This window comes from Mirounga angustirostris, unplaced genomic scaffold, assembly GCF_029215605.1.
Source record: "Mirounga angustirostris isolate CCGP_5_RB_7025 unplaced genomic scaffold, mMirAng1.0.hap1 SCAF_7, whole genome shotgun sequence".
NCBI lineage: Eukaryota > Metazoa > Chordata > Mammalia > Carnivora > Phocidae > Mirounga > Mirounga angustirostris.
The window spans coordinates 77,065,188-77,081,234 of record NW_026991715.1 but is presented as its reverse complement, the minus strand read 5'-3'; the positions used below and the strand labels follow the sequence as shown (position 1 = coordinate 77,081,234).

The 16,047-nt window shown below is 38.4% G+C and overlaps 1 long non-coding RNA gene across 1 annotated transcript in view; it reads left to right on the top strand.

The window, feature by feature from the left end:
- The first annotated feature begins 207 nt into the window (after positions 1 to 207).
- LOC135365404 (uncharacterized) overlaps positions 208 to 16,047 on the top strand; it is a 50,513-nt gene continuing 34,673 nt past the window's right edge. Inside the window, exon 1 of the long non-coding RNA XR_010413172.1 lies at positions 208 to 3,910. This is a non-coding gene — a long non-coding RNA (uncharacterized LOC135365404). The remainder of the gene's footprint in view (positions 3,911 to 16,047) is intronic.

Here is a 16,047-nt window from a genome sequence, read left to right as displayed (position 1 = left end):
GTTAGAGAAAGGTTGAAACAGGTATGAGAGCATCTGGCTCTAACAGCCTAAACGGATAGGTCTTGGAATCAAACAAAAATTGCGTACAGATAAAACCAAGGGATCCCTGACGTCATGAAATAGATCAGAGTTTCTGGTAACTCTGATCAACAGTCAGAGAGGTTTCCTTTTTTGCAACAGATTGGGTCAAGAAAGTAAGGAAGGAAATAAGGTAAGAAGCCAACAGCAAGGAGAAGGTAAACAAGCCTGGTTCTGTCATTTTGGGGAAAGCTCTCTCCTTCAGCTGTTTTGATTCCTGGAAATCTATTTTTCAGGCCACCAGTTGGTGTGCAGGTCCAGTCAGGGTTTGGTGCTTTCTTTAGATGCAACACATGGATCCAAGAATCGATTCCTTGGAGTTTGGCTGCATAAGGGTTGGTTAACAGTACCTGAGAGGGGCCTTTCCAACAGAGTTGCATTATGAAATCTTTCTGAAGATATCGTTTCCAGTAGACAAAATCTCTGGGCTGCATGGGGAGATGTTTAAGGTCTTCATCCCCTCGGGCAAGCTGTGTAAAGATTGTTTTACTAAAGCATGGTTTAACAATTAGGTGTTCGCAATATCATCAAAAGGAGTAGACCAGAGATTTAGAAGGATTAATGGCAGTGCCTTTGGTCAGGGTATTTGAAGGGTCTCTGCAAATTTTGCTAATTGGGTCTTAATTACACTGTTCTCATGTTTGAGGATTGAGGGTTGTAAGCACAGTGAAAGTGCTGTAAAACTGCCCAAACAGCACAGATCTGTCAAAACACTTGTCCAGTGAAGGGACTTCCCCCATCACTCTGAAGTTCCAGGGGCTTCTTCAGGTTGGGATGATCTTTTCTAGTAGATCAAGATCTTTTCTTATTCTGAAATGAGGTGCCCCAAATATCAAACCTCCATTCGGGAATTTAAAGTGCTTGGGAGCAGTGTGAACAGGTGTTCTTGAATCATATTTCAGCCGGAGGGGTAGGCAAGCAAAGCAGGCACTCTTTGCAGCCTTATTAATATATCCCACTGCTGATTCACAAAGATTATCATTTTTTTCAGTATACCAGTGATTCAATGCATGGATAATAATCAGTAATGGGAAATTTGGAGTCTCTGGCAGGACTGGATTATTTTTGGCGTAAGCCAGAGTTTTCTTTTTTTAACCAAATTAACAATTACTAGAATTCCAATATTGTTTTTCCTTTTCTAGGGCCAACTGCTGGGCATCTCTAGTCAACTTTTCTAGATTATCTCTTTGAAGAAACATCTCCGTGGACCATGACAGAAGTTTGGTTGTTGGTTTCTTTGAGAGCAGTGTACTTTGTGGCATTCCAAAGTCGTGAGCTATTGCAAAGACATCACTCTTGTCATATATGTATATGTGGCTTTGCTGTCGGCTAAAATGCAAGCTCAAGTAAGACAGTTCGGACTGTTGGGGCGAGGTAACCAAGGTACCTTGATGACTTCCAAAGGAGTTGGAAGAGCATACCCAGCATAATATTTACCATTTTGATCCTTTTAAATAAGAACTGTCAGTACAAAAAAGTTGGTGTTAATCAAAGGAGTTCCCTGTAAGTCATCAGGCAGGGGCAGGAGGTGACCTGTCGGAGACAAAAACTCCTGAGGAGTACCATCCACAGAAGAGGGAAGGAGGGTGGCAGGGTTAAGATTAGTTATGTGAGGAGTGGGTATGTGTAATGAGAATTCAGGAGGGAGAGGGAAATAGGAAATTGGTCATTAGGATGTCCAAGGGCAGGGGATTTTTTTAAGCTTTCATTTAGGGTTTTATTTTGTTTTTAAAGATTTTAATTATTTATTTGAGAGAGACAGAGCATGAGCAGAGGCAGGAGGCAGTGGGAGAAGCAGGCTTCCCGCTGAGCAGGGAGCCTGATCTGGGACGCGATCCCAGGACTCTGGGATCATGACCTGAGCTGAACGCAAATGCTTAACTGAGCCACCTAGATGTCCCTCCTTGAGGGTTTTAAAGGCTAAATCATCCTGATCTTCCCAAATAATAGGGTCAGGTTTGTTATTTTTTAAAGTTTTTTTTTATTTTAATTTTTTAATTTATTTATTTGAGAAAGAGAGTGCAGAGAAAGGGAGAGAGAGAGAGACCACGAGCTGGCAGGGGGAAGAGGGGAAGGGATAAGCGTGCTCCCCACTGAGCAGGGACCCCGATGTGGGGCTCAATCCCAGGATACTGGGACCATGACCTGAGCCGAAGGCAGACGCTCAACTGGCTGAGCCACCCAGGTGCCCCATGTTGTTTTTTAATACAGTAGCCTGCTAGCCAAGAAAACCTTGTAAATGGCACTTGGTTTGGGGTTTGAGCAAGTTCAAGATGCCCATTTGAATCTAAATGTAGCCCTTGTTCTGAAATTAGGTGCCCCATATAGCAAAGTTTAGTTTGAGCAAACTGCAATTTCTCCTTGAAGATTTGTGTCCCTTTAAGGCTAAAAGTTTAACAGGTGGATGCTGTCTTCCATGCGAAGAGGCCTGAGAAGGGGAGCAGAGAAAGCAAGTGCTCTGCATATTGTCATAAAGCAGAGCCTCCAGGTAACTCTGTATCGTCTAAAACTGCTTTTAAATTTTGGAAGAAGTAGGAAGGACTTTTGGTAAATCCTTGGCGCATTAGAGTCTAGTTGTAATGTTTTCGTTCCTAAATAAAGGTAAGGAGATATTGGCACATCCTATCCCCAGGGCAGAAGTAAGGAGGCCGTAAACCCCTGAATACTCCTAATAATTTTTTATTATGGGCTTGATGCCCTACAGCTTATCCAATAGGGACCCATAGTTAGTATCCTTACTATTAGGTCTCGTGTTGCCAGAGATGGAACAAATAAAGATATTGAAGGGTTATTTGATTCATCTGGTCGCCTATTTTGGTTACTGCTATCAAATTCTAGAATTATCTCCCCGTTTCGGGAGAAAGAAATTTTAGTGTGTTATTTCTCTAAGAAATCTTAGCCCAATAAAAGGATAGGGCTGAAAGAAGTCAGGAGAAAAGGGTGAGTATCTCATCATAGAGGGCGTAAATAAAGGGAGTAAGTTTAGAGACAGGAATGCATTGAGGTTTATTGGAAACTCCTGCTAGTTGAATCATTTGAATCTGTCGAGGCAGGGACTGTTAAATAACAGTGGGGCTGAGCTCCAACAGTGCAGCTCAGGTGTCATTAAACACAGAGAGAGATTCATTTCCAACCTGGAGAAAGATGGAGAAATGCTCCTGTAGTTCCTCAGAGGCTTGTAATTAGGAAAAGGTTGGTTGGAGGGCTGAAGGCTCCTGGAGAGCTTAAATTGGTAACAATCTTTCTTCCAGTGTCCTAGCTTTTGCAGTAATGACAAAGACCAGACAAAGTTTGGCTTCGTTTAGGGGCCTCCATTTGTTGGAGTTGAAAATTAAGGATTTCAGTGGATTTCCTTTTAGTTGAAACACCTACGGTGAGCACGAGCCGATGTTCTAACTTAACCAAAGCTAGAGTGGATGTGGTTTCCTATTCCATCCTGGTCCTTTTAACTAGAAAGAAAAGATCACAGTTCAGCCTGTTCATAAACACAGAGTGGAAGACTACCCAAGTGGATTCAACATCGGTAGAAGGCCAGAATTTTCCTTGGAAACAATTTGGAGTCAACTGCAATAGTTGTGCACAGGCTCATCGGGTTTCTGAATTCAAGTCTGAACCTTACTCCAGTCAATAGGTTTCGAGAAAGCCCTAGGCATTGCCAGGTGAAGTCGCTTAGTGATTGCAACCCTGACAGTATACAAGGCCGGGAGTTGGTCTCACACTTGCAGTCCTAGAGATTTTTCAGAATCGTCCTGCTTAGCTGTTTGCCTCCAGTGTTGGGCTTGGCCTTTGCCAAAGAGCACGTGAACTAGCTGAAGTCTGAGAAACCAGGTTGGTAAGTTCAAACAACTATGTTAAAGTCCTTTGCAATTAAAAAAAAAAAATAAGTATTTATTTGACAGAGAGAGAGAGACAGCACAAGCAGGCAGAGCGGCAGAGGGAGAGGGAGAAGCAGACTTTCTGCTGAGCAGGGAGCCCGACGTGGGGCTCCATCCCAAGACCCTGAGATCATGACCTGAGCTGAAGGTGGACGCTTAACTGAGCCACCCAGGCGCCCCTCCTCAGCAAATCTGTGGGAAACCTCGCTTACTTTGGGAAAAGCTTTAGTCCAGGGCATATGCGAAATTAAGGATTTAACATTAGGATCTTCATAGGGTCTAATTTTAAAGGGGCAGGTTCAATTGGGTGCTAAGGAGGGGGATAGGGAGGGATTCTGAGAAAAAGAGAAGTTCAGCAAGAGAGCTGGAATGAAGAAGTGAAGGGTACCAGGGAGGTGCGCAGAGTAGAAGAGCAATAGTGTGGGGGTGGAAGAGATGAAGAGGCCTCCGATGGCTTTTTATCTTTTTTCAGTAGTTTATTTGCCTGGGTCATTCCTTCTTTCTTTCCTTCCTTCGCTCACTTCCCTTCTTTCCTCTTCTTTTGTCACTATTTTTTTATTGTTGTTTTGTTTTAATTGAAGTATAGTTGACATACAATTATATTCCCTTCAAGAATACAATATATTGATTTGACAATTATATACATTACTCATTGCTCACCACCCTAAGTGTGGTTACCATCTGTCACCATACAATGTTGTTATAATTTTGTTGACTATATTCTCTGTACTGTAGTTTTCATCCCCATGACTTATTTCATTTTTTTGACTTATTTATTTTATAACTGGAAGTTTGTACCTCTTAATCCCCTTCACCTATTTTGCCCATTTCCCCACCACCTTCCCCTCTGGGAACCAGCAGTTTTTTCTCTGTATTTATGAGTCTGTTACTTTTTGTTCATTCATTTGTGTCATTTTTTAGATTCCAGATATGAGTGAAATCATATGGTATTGGTCTTTCTCTGACTTAGCATAATAACCTCTAAGTCCATCCATGTTGTCACAAAAAAAAAAATTTCATTTTTTGTGGCTGAGAAATATTCCATTGTGTGTGTGTGTGTATATATATATATACACACACCACATCTTTATCCATTCATCCCTTGATGGGCACTTCAACTGCTTCCATATCTTGGCTATCATAAATGATGCTACAATTAACATAGGAGTGCACCTTTTCAAAATAGTGTTTTCATTTTCTTTGGGTAAATATCCAGTAGTGGAATTACTAGGTCATATAATATTTCTATTTTTAATTTTTGAGGAACTTTGTACTCTTTTCCATAGTGGTTGCACCAGTTTACATTCCCACCAACACTGCAAGAGGATTGTCTTTTTTGATACTAGCCATTATGACTAGTGTCTATTAAGGTCCTCTGCCCATTTTTTCATTTGTTTGTTGTTTTGGTGTTGAGTTGTATGAATTCATCATATGTTTTGGATATTAATCCCTTATCAGATATATCACTTGCAAATACCCTCTCCCATTCAGTAGGTTGCCATTTGGTTTTGTGGATGGTTTCCTCACTGTTAAAAATCTTTTTAGTTTGACATAGACCCAATTCCTTTTTTTTTTTTTTTTCTTTTGTTTCCTTTGCCTGGGGAGACGAATTCAGAAAAATACTGCTAAGGCCAATGTCTAAGAGTTTACTGCCTATGTTTTAAGGTCTTACATTTAGGTTTTTAATATATTTTGAGTTTATATTTGTGTATGGTACAAGAAAGTGATCCAGTTAAATTCCTTTGTATGTAGCTGTACAGTTTTCCCAACACTATTTATTGAAGAAACTGTCTTTCCCCACTGTATATTCTTGCCTCCTTTGTCATAGAATAATTGACCATATAAGTGTGGATTTCTTTCTGGGCAGTCTGTTCTATTTCATTGATCTGTGTGTCTATTTTTGTGTCAGTACCAGACTCTTCTGATTACTATAGTTTCACAGTATAATTTGAAATCTGGGAATGTGATACTTCCAGCTTTTTATCTTTGTCAATATTGTTTGCTATACATGGTCTTTTGTAATTCATACAAGTTTTAGGATTATTTTAGTTCTGTGGAAGATACTATTATTATTTTGATAGGGATTGCGTTAGATCTGTTGATTGCCTTGGGCAGTGTGGACATTTTAACAATATTCTCCTAATGCATGGACATGATCTATCTTTACATTTATTGGTATCTTCATCAATTTCTTTCATCACTGTCTTAGAGTTTTCAGAGTACAGGTCTTTCATTTCCTGGATTAAATTTATTCCTAGGTATTTATTCTCTTTGCAATTGACTGTGGTTTCTTAATTTCTCTTTCTGATAGCTCATTATTACTGTACAGAAAAGCAAGTAATTACTGTGTATTAGTTTTGTATCCTACAAATTTACTGAATTCATTTATCAGTCCTGATAGTTTTGGGATGGAGTACTTAGCATTTTCTATATGTAGTTGTCATGTCATCTGCAAACAGTGACAGTTTTACTTCTTATCTACTGATTTGGATGCCTTTTATTTCTTGTCTAATTGCTGCTAGGGCATTCAGTACTGTGGTGAATAAAAATGGTGAGTGTGGACATCCTTGTCTTGTTCTTGATCTTAGAGGTATACATTCTGTGGGTTGTGACAGATGCATGACATGTATCCACCATTATAATGTCAGACACAATAGTTTCACTGACCTAAAAAGTCTCTATGCTCTGTCTTTTCATCCCTCCTTTCCTCCAACTCCTGGCAACATTGATCCTTTTACTGTCTCCATAGTTTTGTTGCTTCTAGGGTGTGATAGAGCTGGAATCATACAATATGTAGCATGTTCTGATTGGCTTCTTTCATTTTGTAATGTGCAACTTAGTTTTTTCCTATCTTTTCATGGCTTGATAGCTAATTTCTTTTTAGTGCTGAAGAATGATCCACTGTCTAGATGTAACAATTCACTTATCCCTTCACGTACTGAAGGACGTCTTGGCTGCTTCAAAGTTTGGGCAAGTATGAATGAAGCTTTCATATAAACATTCATGTGCAGGTTTATGTGCAAGTTTTCGTATGGACCTAAGTTTTCAACTCATTTGGGTAAATATCAAAGAGATCATATGGTAAGAGTATGTTTAGTTTTGTAAGAAACTGTCAAATTGTCTTTCAAAGAGAGTCTACAGTTGTGCATTCTCACCAGCAGTGTATGAGAGTTCCTATTGTTCTACATCCTCTCCCGCATTTGGTGCTGTCGGTGTTTTGGATTTTGGCCATCCTGATAGGTGTGTAGGGGTATCTCATTGTTACTTTAATTAGCAACTATATCCCTAATAATGTAGGATGTTGAGCATCTTTTCATGTGTTATTTTTAAATTTTTTATTTGCACATCTGGATTAACAATGAGTTTGATCATCTTTTCCTATAGTTCATATTCCTTTGAGTTTCTTCTGTGAATTGCCTGTTCATATAGTTTGCCCATTTTCCTATTGCTTTTCTTATTTTATTTTGATTTCTTATTGATTATTCTCATTCCTTTGGGATGCTGGAAAATTAGTCCCTCATTGGTTTAAACTATTGTAAATATCTCCTCCCAATTTATTATCTATCATTAACTTTTACATGGTATCTTTAATTGAACAAAAATACTTTTCTTTTTTAAAGATTTTATTTGAGAGACTGGAAAAGAGAGAGAGAGAAAGAAAATCTGAGCGGGGGAGGGGAGGGGGGCAGAGGGAGAGGGAGAAGTAGACTCCCTGCTGAGCAGGGAGCCGACATGGGGCTCCATCCTGGGACTCCAGGATCATGATCTGAGCTGAAGGAAGATGCTTAACCTACTGAGCCACCCAGATGCTCCTGAACAAAAATTCTTAACAATAATCAAATCCATTGTCTTTTCCCTACCTTATGGTTTGTACTTTTGAACTTGACTATGTCCTTTATCTGTACATTAGTCACAAAACACTCTTCTACATTATCTTCTTTTCACTTTTAATGGTTTTAGATTTTACTTTTAAGTTTTTAATTAATTTGGAAACTACTTTGTTCAAGGTTTTAGGTAAGGATATAGTTTTATTTTTCTCTGTATTGTGAACTAGTTTCTGTAACACTATATGATAATAGTCCTTCCTATTCCCATTGATTCATGGTGTAACTTTTGACCTATATCAAGTTATTATGTATACATAAGTGAAATTTTGTGCTATTTTGTTTCAGTCCTCCAGTTGTCTGACCGCATCATTACTGCATTACAAAAGTGTTACTACATGGTAGGGCAAAGCTACCCTCTTTGCTGTTCTCAAAATTATGTGTCTTTAGGCAAATGTATTTCTTTCTTTGTACATTATTTATATGGGCCTTAAGGTTTCTAATTAATTCATGCAAATTAATGTATAAGGAAAAATGTATGACACATTTAATGCAAAATTTCTCTGCTTGGATTTGTTTTTTGGTCTCTGCAAATCATTATAAAATAGTTAAAGACTTCATTATAATATGTTCACAGTATATTTATGCCAGTGTCAGATTAGTGGAAATATCTTTATATTTTAAATTGTTCTATTCTATACTTCCTAAATATTTTGGACTTAAATATATGGATGCATTTAGAGGTTTTGATCTGTATGGAATAAGAGTCAGAAATTAAAATTTATTTCATTTATTTCACTTAGTATAATAAGAAAATAGAAGCACAAAGAGGTACACTGACCTGCCCAAGTGTTACAGGTTAATTACTGGTGAAGTCAATAGTAAGTACATATTTCTTAACTTGGCCTTTATTATATAGTTCTGAACATATCTATGGTTCATTTGCTGCTTAGTCTTTCATTCAGTTATAACATAGGAAAACATGTTTGGCAAAATAAATTTTTCAGGTGTTAAGCATTTTTTTTCACATTATTTTGTTTCTAGATGACCCTCATTATGGGGTTAAATTTTCTGGTTTGAGACAACAGAACTTTTGATAAATTTGAGTAAAACTGAGAGCAGAGGATGGCCGTTTGGTAGAAGTCTCTTGACATCATAGCAAGAGATATATGTCTTTAAAAACAACTCTTTTCAGAATTTACCTTCTCACTATCTGCGTACTCACCAAGTTCAGGGTATAGTCCAGTGCTGATAAATGGTCCCTTATTTGTAACTTCTTACTGAAATAGGAGGATGCCTGAGCAGGTGCAAGTATTTTGCAAAACAGGTGCTATTAAAAGACTCTAGTAGTCTGATACTGATATGTAAATATCAAATGTCCTTTCCAAAGGCCATTCTATGAGATTGGGAAAAAGTAACACCATGATAATATAGACTCTATTTCTTTCATGAGACTGGCAAATGTGGGTAACTCTGTTGTGTGTCAACTTGTTTGTCTACATTACATTCCCGAGAATTCCCTTTCCTGTATGTTGCTGGTAAGGCTGGACCACAAGGGAGATTTCTGAGGGGATTTGAAGAGTAGAATGAAGAGGCACCATTTGTGCATTACATATATTGTCACTTACCTGTGGCTTACCTCCTAGCATGGGCAGTGGCCAGGACTGCACCTGTCTCTGACCCCTTGGCTTGATCAAAGGCCCTATTTTCTGCAGGATACTCAATTAATGTGAGAGGCAATAAAAATGGACACATATTTTTCAGTCTATTTTGTGGGCTCCAGCTCTTGCTTGTGAGTTTGGGATTGTTCTCTTCCTCACTTTATATCTGTCTTCCCTTCCCATTCTGTCTGACATGTGCACATCAAACTCCAGCATCACATGCAAGGTCAGCTGCCTTTCAGAGACTCCTTAAGCATCTCCCACAATCAATAAGTTCAAATCCTTGTACCAAATCCCCATCTGTCCTCCTCCTTCTCTGATTAAACCCTGATACAAATATGCTTAAAATGTCCTCACCTGCATGCATTAAATTAGCACATGTACCTTAAAATTAAAGATTTTGTTTGTTTTTTTCCTTTCAGTTTGCATCTAGACCAATGACTTTTCTTCTTGAATTATTGAGAGCTTTTGACACTGTTGATTCTCACTTGCCTTGATTTTAAGACTCCAGCTGTATTTTAGGTATTAATTTGCACTTTGGGCAGCAAGTAATAGAAAATCTTATTCAACTGTTTTGAACAATGAGGGGAAGTTACCTCCGATAGTCCCAAAGTACTTTGTCTCCAGGCTAATTATCAAAATTGAGTGATGTAATCAAGAGCCCAGATTACTTCCTCTTTTACTCTGCCTTCCTTGAGATAGTGCCCTTCATCACTGCATTGTTGCTTCTGCTGTTCTAAGAGAAACATCATGTAGCAGAAGGGGGCTTCTCTTCCCGGGTTTTTTATTAACACCAAAGGTACTTTTCTCAGAAGTCTCCACACTGGGTTTCCCCTCATAATCCATCAGCCAGCACTGTATACATGTATGTGTATGTGCACATGCCTAACCCAGTCTGCGTGCAGCACAAGAAAAGGAGGACAAGTGATGGGTTAGCTCAATCAGGATTTACGCTGGAGCCAGCAGTAACTCCTCCGCTCCCCAGTGGAATCCGCTAAGACTTGGACGGCAAGAGTGAAAGAGGAAAAATGTCCCCGACAAGCAAACATAGTGCCTGCTGCATAGCAGATGTTCTATCTCCCTCGTGTCAGACCTCTTTTCTCTGTTTGAAATCCTTAAAAATGGACCAACTCTACTTGTTCTCTTGACCTGTTTGCCCTTAGCAATCCCACGGACCTTTGCCCCTTTAAGTATATTGTTTCGGTGGATGGTTTCCACCTCCTTGTCCAATAACGGTGACCTCTCCCCAACTCACAAGTGTTGTTTTTAGAGTCTGGTTGTCTGCTAGCACCTTGAACTCTGCTTATTTTTATCAACCGTTTTCCTTCCTCAAACCATCTCTCCTCACCTCAGATTCTGCATCGCTTATTTTCTGCTCAGTAGAGTTCAAGTTAATTATGGTTTTACTCTAATTATAAATGATTTGAAAAAAAAGACAAGCAAAAACAAAACACCACCTCATCTATATTTCTTCAGTAATTTTAGCATTTAGATGAATACTTAGGATGGAATTCAAGATCGTCTTTTGCTATTCTAGAAAGAAGTGGGCAAGAGTAAAGGTTTAGTGGTGACTAACTGCTGTCATAAAGGGGGTTGGATTCCTTCCCACTCTTGTCCTTGGGCTTCCCACCTCTTTCTCCCTTAAAATGAACTTTTCTTATATATAGGATATTTTTTTTAAACTATCACCTCTCTCCCTCCAAGAATGCAGAGGGTTCTGAAGAATCTTCTGTGTTTTAATCCTAGCCTTTGAAGCTATAAAATGTAAACATTAATAGGCAGTTCTTTAAGAGATTGAAATTTTAATTAGGTAACTAATAATATTTGAATTGATATATTAAATAGTAATGAACAGATGTTAATACATTGGCAAATTTTTACTTGAGCATGCACATTGAGGTATAAATATAAATAAGTTTGAGATTCTCTGGTAATTATATGCATCATACATCTGGGGCCACTCTGCTCGTCTCCAATAACAGACTGCTATGGTCAAGCTTGCTCTTTGTGACTGTATTAGGGTTTTCCGGAGAATCAATATCTATATCTCTATCCATACCTACCTACTTTCCTACCTATCAGCTTATCTGTATTTATACAGAGAGAAGGGTGGGATACAGAAGGGGAGGGGAGAGAGGAAGAGCTGAATTTTAAGGCCGTGGGTCACATGATTGTGGGGGCTGGCGAGTCCAAAATCCTTATGACAAGTCAGAAGGCTGGAAAGTTAGGGTTTCTATGTTGCAAACTTGAGGCAAAATTTCTTCTTTGAGAAACCCATCTTTGCTCTCAAGGCTTATAACTGATTGAATAAGGCTCTCTCAAATTTGGGGGGGAGGGAGTTAATCTGCATTACTCAAAGTCTCATTTAAATATTAATCACATCTAAAAACATCTTCACAGCAACATCTATACTAGTGTTTGATGAAACAACTGGGCACCGAATGTAGCCTTGGCAAGTTGATGTAAAAATTAACCATCACAGTGACCCTGCCACTCCTTGGCCATAGCTAATTGAGAAAAGATGTGCACTTCAAACTTGGACTAATCAGGTTTCTCTCATGGAAATTTACTGTGAGAGACTTAGGGACTCTTAAGGGTCTTCATTGATCCCTTGACCTAGAAAGTTATATATCGGAAATCTTCAAAGGAACATAAGAATGAAGCAGACCTGGGGAGAGCAGGAGGAACAAGAGACCATGCATCCCCAGAGTGGCCTAGTGAATTATCTTATAGGGTTTGGCTGTATTTTCTGCCCTGAGATTTTGTGAGATAATAGAGATTTTTTTTTAAATGAATCTTTTTCTATTTAAGTTACTTTGAGAGAGTTCATATTCTTTACTACCAAGTCATCCCTAAGATACCATTACACATACCAATTTTTTTTTTTTCTCATTTAAGTGGTGAACCGTCAGAAGCTGCTAAGGAATCTGTTAAGAACAGAGAAAGTTGCATTGGAATTGGTATCAGAATCAAATTTCTGACTTTGGCAAGTTTCAGTCAAGGGGAAGGACTTTATTCCACATGGTGTAGATTGAAGAAAGCATGCGAGGTGAGGAAATAGAAACTGTGACTATGAACAACTCTTTTAAGATGTTTAATGATGAAGGGGAACAGAGAAATAAATCCTTATCTACAGGGTTATGTGGAATACAAAGACAATTTTTATTTAGGGGGTAGAGGTTGTTTGATTGAAAGAGAAGCAAATACCTGAGGATATTTCTCATTAGAAAGGGAAGCAACATGATGCTGAGGAGAGGGGCTAATTGCACTGATCAAGCCTCCATGAAGGTGAGAGTGCTAGAGTTTGAGAGCATATGGGGAGAAGCTGGTCCTCTCCATCGCGAAAGAAGTGAGCGTGGCAGTGCTTTCAGGCTGTGATTGCTGAAAGGCTGGTATTTGTAGAGGCTGCATCTGTAGACTCCTCATAAACCAAGTTCCATCCCCTGAGGAAGGGAGAAGAGCAAGCAAGTTTAATAAAGATTAAAAAAGGGTGAAATATTTCTCTCCGAGATTAGGAAAGAAAATTAGGAGGGAAGATATATGTGATAGCATTGCTGTGACTGAGTAAATAAAAATGACTAAGATAATGTAAGTGACCCCCTGGGGCTATAATCTATATCCTCCATATGGGCAGACCTGCTAATCTTTCTCATGTGTAAAAGGGCAGTAATTATAGTTGGTTGCTATTGTTGAGCGCCTTACCTATGTGTTTTTACAGTTGTACATGTCATTCGTGAGGCTGATATTTTACTGTTGTAGAAATTAACCAGGAGAATTCTATTAATTCTACCAAGATCACAACTAGTGATGGGTGGGGTAAAAATTCAGATATTGTTGTTGGAAATTTCATTATCCCCTGCTCTGTCTACCATGCCACACTTTCTCCATAATGAATATCCTAGTTGCTGACAGCACCAGGGTATGGGGTTCCTTGGGGCAGAGGTAGGAGGAAGGGGGCAAGGAGGGAGGAAGCTGTGTGGAGGTTTGAATGAAGGTAAATCTCCACATTTGCCCTGAGAGCAACCTGAAACTATAGGCTGATGTTACATTCAGCTGATGGAGTGTCTGTGTTTGTCTCTGGACTCTAATGTGTGGTCTGGATGTCTGTGGAAATCAGAAATCTTGTTATTTGGTCAATACCAAATCACAATTATTGAAGGCAAGTAAGCTGATTTTTTTTTTTTTTTGATCCATTGGGTTGTCATATCCTAACTTTCACAATCCTTTTACTATAACCACATTTCATAAAACTAGGGAGAATATGTGAGATGTAGTCATCTCTACAAGTTGCTATTTATCCAGTGCAACAAGAAGGAAATGCAATTCCTGTTGCCAATACACCCCGTCCCAATGGTGTGTTCCATCATCATAACCACAAGAGGGCGGTGTGAATCCACCCATTAAACTTGGCAGGTGTTCTGCGAAATGTATGCTCTCAGACTCCCCTCAGATAATTGATAACTAAATTTAAGATATTTAAAATATATTTAAGTTGGTATCTAAAAATTTTCAAGGGCATAATTTTTATGTAACAAAAGATCATTTCCAGTGTATTTTAAATACTGACATTTTAAAATAAAAGGTATATCACTTTTTCCATATAGCCAAAGAAAGATAACCACATGACAATTTGCTAGCCATCACCATCCATTTATTTTATTTTATTTTTTTAAAAGATTTTATTTATTTAACAGAGAGACACACAGCAAGAGAGGGAAAACAAGGAAGGGGAGTGGGAGAGAGAGAAGCAGTCTTCCCGCTGAGCAGAGAGCCCAATGTGGGACTCTATCCCAGGGCCCCGGGATCATGACCTGAGCCGGAGGCAGACGTTTAATGACTGAGCCACCCAGGTGCCCCCATCACCATCCATTTAAAAGTTAGATGGTGGGGAGCAAAGGAGGGAGGGGCCAACAACTTGTGCTTTCTATGGGTGGTACTCCTCTACTCCTGCCCTGCCTGGCCTCATCCTTGCATTTATTTTTAAAGATTTTATTTATTTATTGGAGAGAGAGAGAGCGAGAGAGAGAATAGGCAGGGGCAGAGGGAGAGGGAGAAGCAGACTCCCTGCTGAGCAGGGAGCCCTATGCAGTGCTGGATCCCAGGACCCTGAGATCATGACCCAAGCCGAAGGCAGATGCTTAACCCACTGAGCCACCCAGCTGCCCCTTATCATTGTATTTAACTAATTAAAAAAAAAAAAAACCTTTGTAATATGTAAAAATATTATAAGGAAAATCTTTAGCATTTAGAAAATTTGTATTTTTTCTACTTCTCGTATACAAGCTTCCATCACAACATATATATTTGTAGGGTTTTCTAGATTGCCTTCTCAAACTTTTCCTGCAACAAATATAAATTGGAAGAGTTTTAAAAAATTTTCAAGTGAGCATAATTACAGTTATTACTAATATATAATTAAGCATGATAGCATAAATTTAAGTGTTGATAATTATTAAACCTAAAAAGTAAAGTTGCACTCAAAAAGTAGATATTGATGAGATGGATGAGGATATATTTATTTTAGAATGATACAGGATTCAGCATCAATTTTATTTCTTCTGACAAACAATCACATAAATATGTAGATAGAAATGGCAGGTGTTTTGTCAAGGCAGTAACAAAATTCCTTAAACTCCTCCCCTGTCACATGCAGACAGTCACAATGATTGATCATCAGAAATGTTTTAATGGTCTAGTAGTTGATGACTGGTTTAGATACTCCTATATTGCAGTAAGAAAGAATTGAAAACTACTTGATTTGTGAAATGAGTGTTACCCATTCATTAGAATCCATTCACTTGCTTCAGCAGTATTTTGACTTGTCCTGTGGCTTGATGCTCCAGAGGTTTTTCAAATCATGGCATTGTCCCACGGTAAGACTAGGGATGAGTGAGGGATATGCATTTCATTTATAAATTGGGAGAAAGGTGATTATATAGAGGGAGTGGGCAAGGAAAACCAGCAACATCTTCAGCCCCAAGGATGTCTTCAGGTAGAACTATTTTAGGAAATACTACATATGAAATAAGAGAATCTGGAAATCATGTGCACTGTGAAAAGTCTTAATGTAAGCCAGCTGGAAGATCATTGTCCTAACTACCTTAAAACAAAATATGGGCTTTTCTCACCTCTGGACTTTTGAAATCAATTGAGTTAAGAACATGTGAGGAACACTGAAAAGTATACAAGCCCCAGATTTCATTTCTATCTAAATAAACATATTGTTTAAGGCTCAAGGAAGACATTTCTTTCTCCAAATCAATGTATTAATTCATACCTTCTTTTAATTCTTGCTTATATTACAGTAGATATGATTTTGTAGTCTACATTTCAACTGTTTGAAATATACATCTTTAAATGTTTGGTAGAATTCACCTTAGAATCTGTTTGGTCATTGACTTTTGTTGGGAGTTTTTTGATTACTGATTCTATTCATTACTAGTAATCGATCTGTTTAGATTTTGCATTTCTTTTTGACTCTGTTGGAATATTGTATGTTTCTAGTAATTTATCCATTTCTTCTAGGATTTGTTGGCATAGAATTGTTTGTATTATTCTTGTATAATCTTTTGTATTTCTGTAGCATATTTACAACTTCTCTTATTTAAT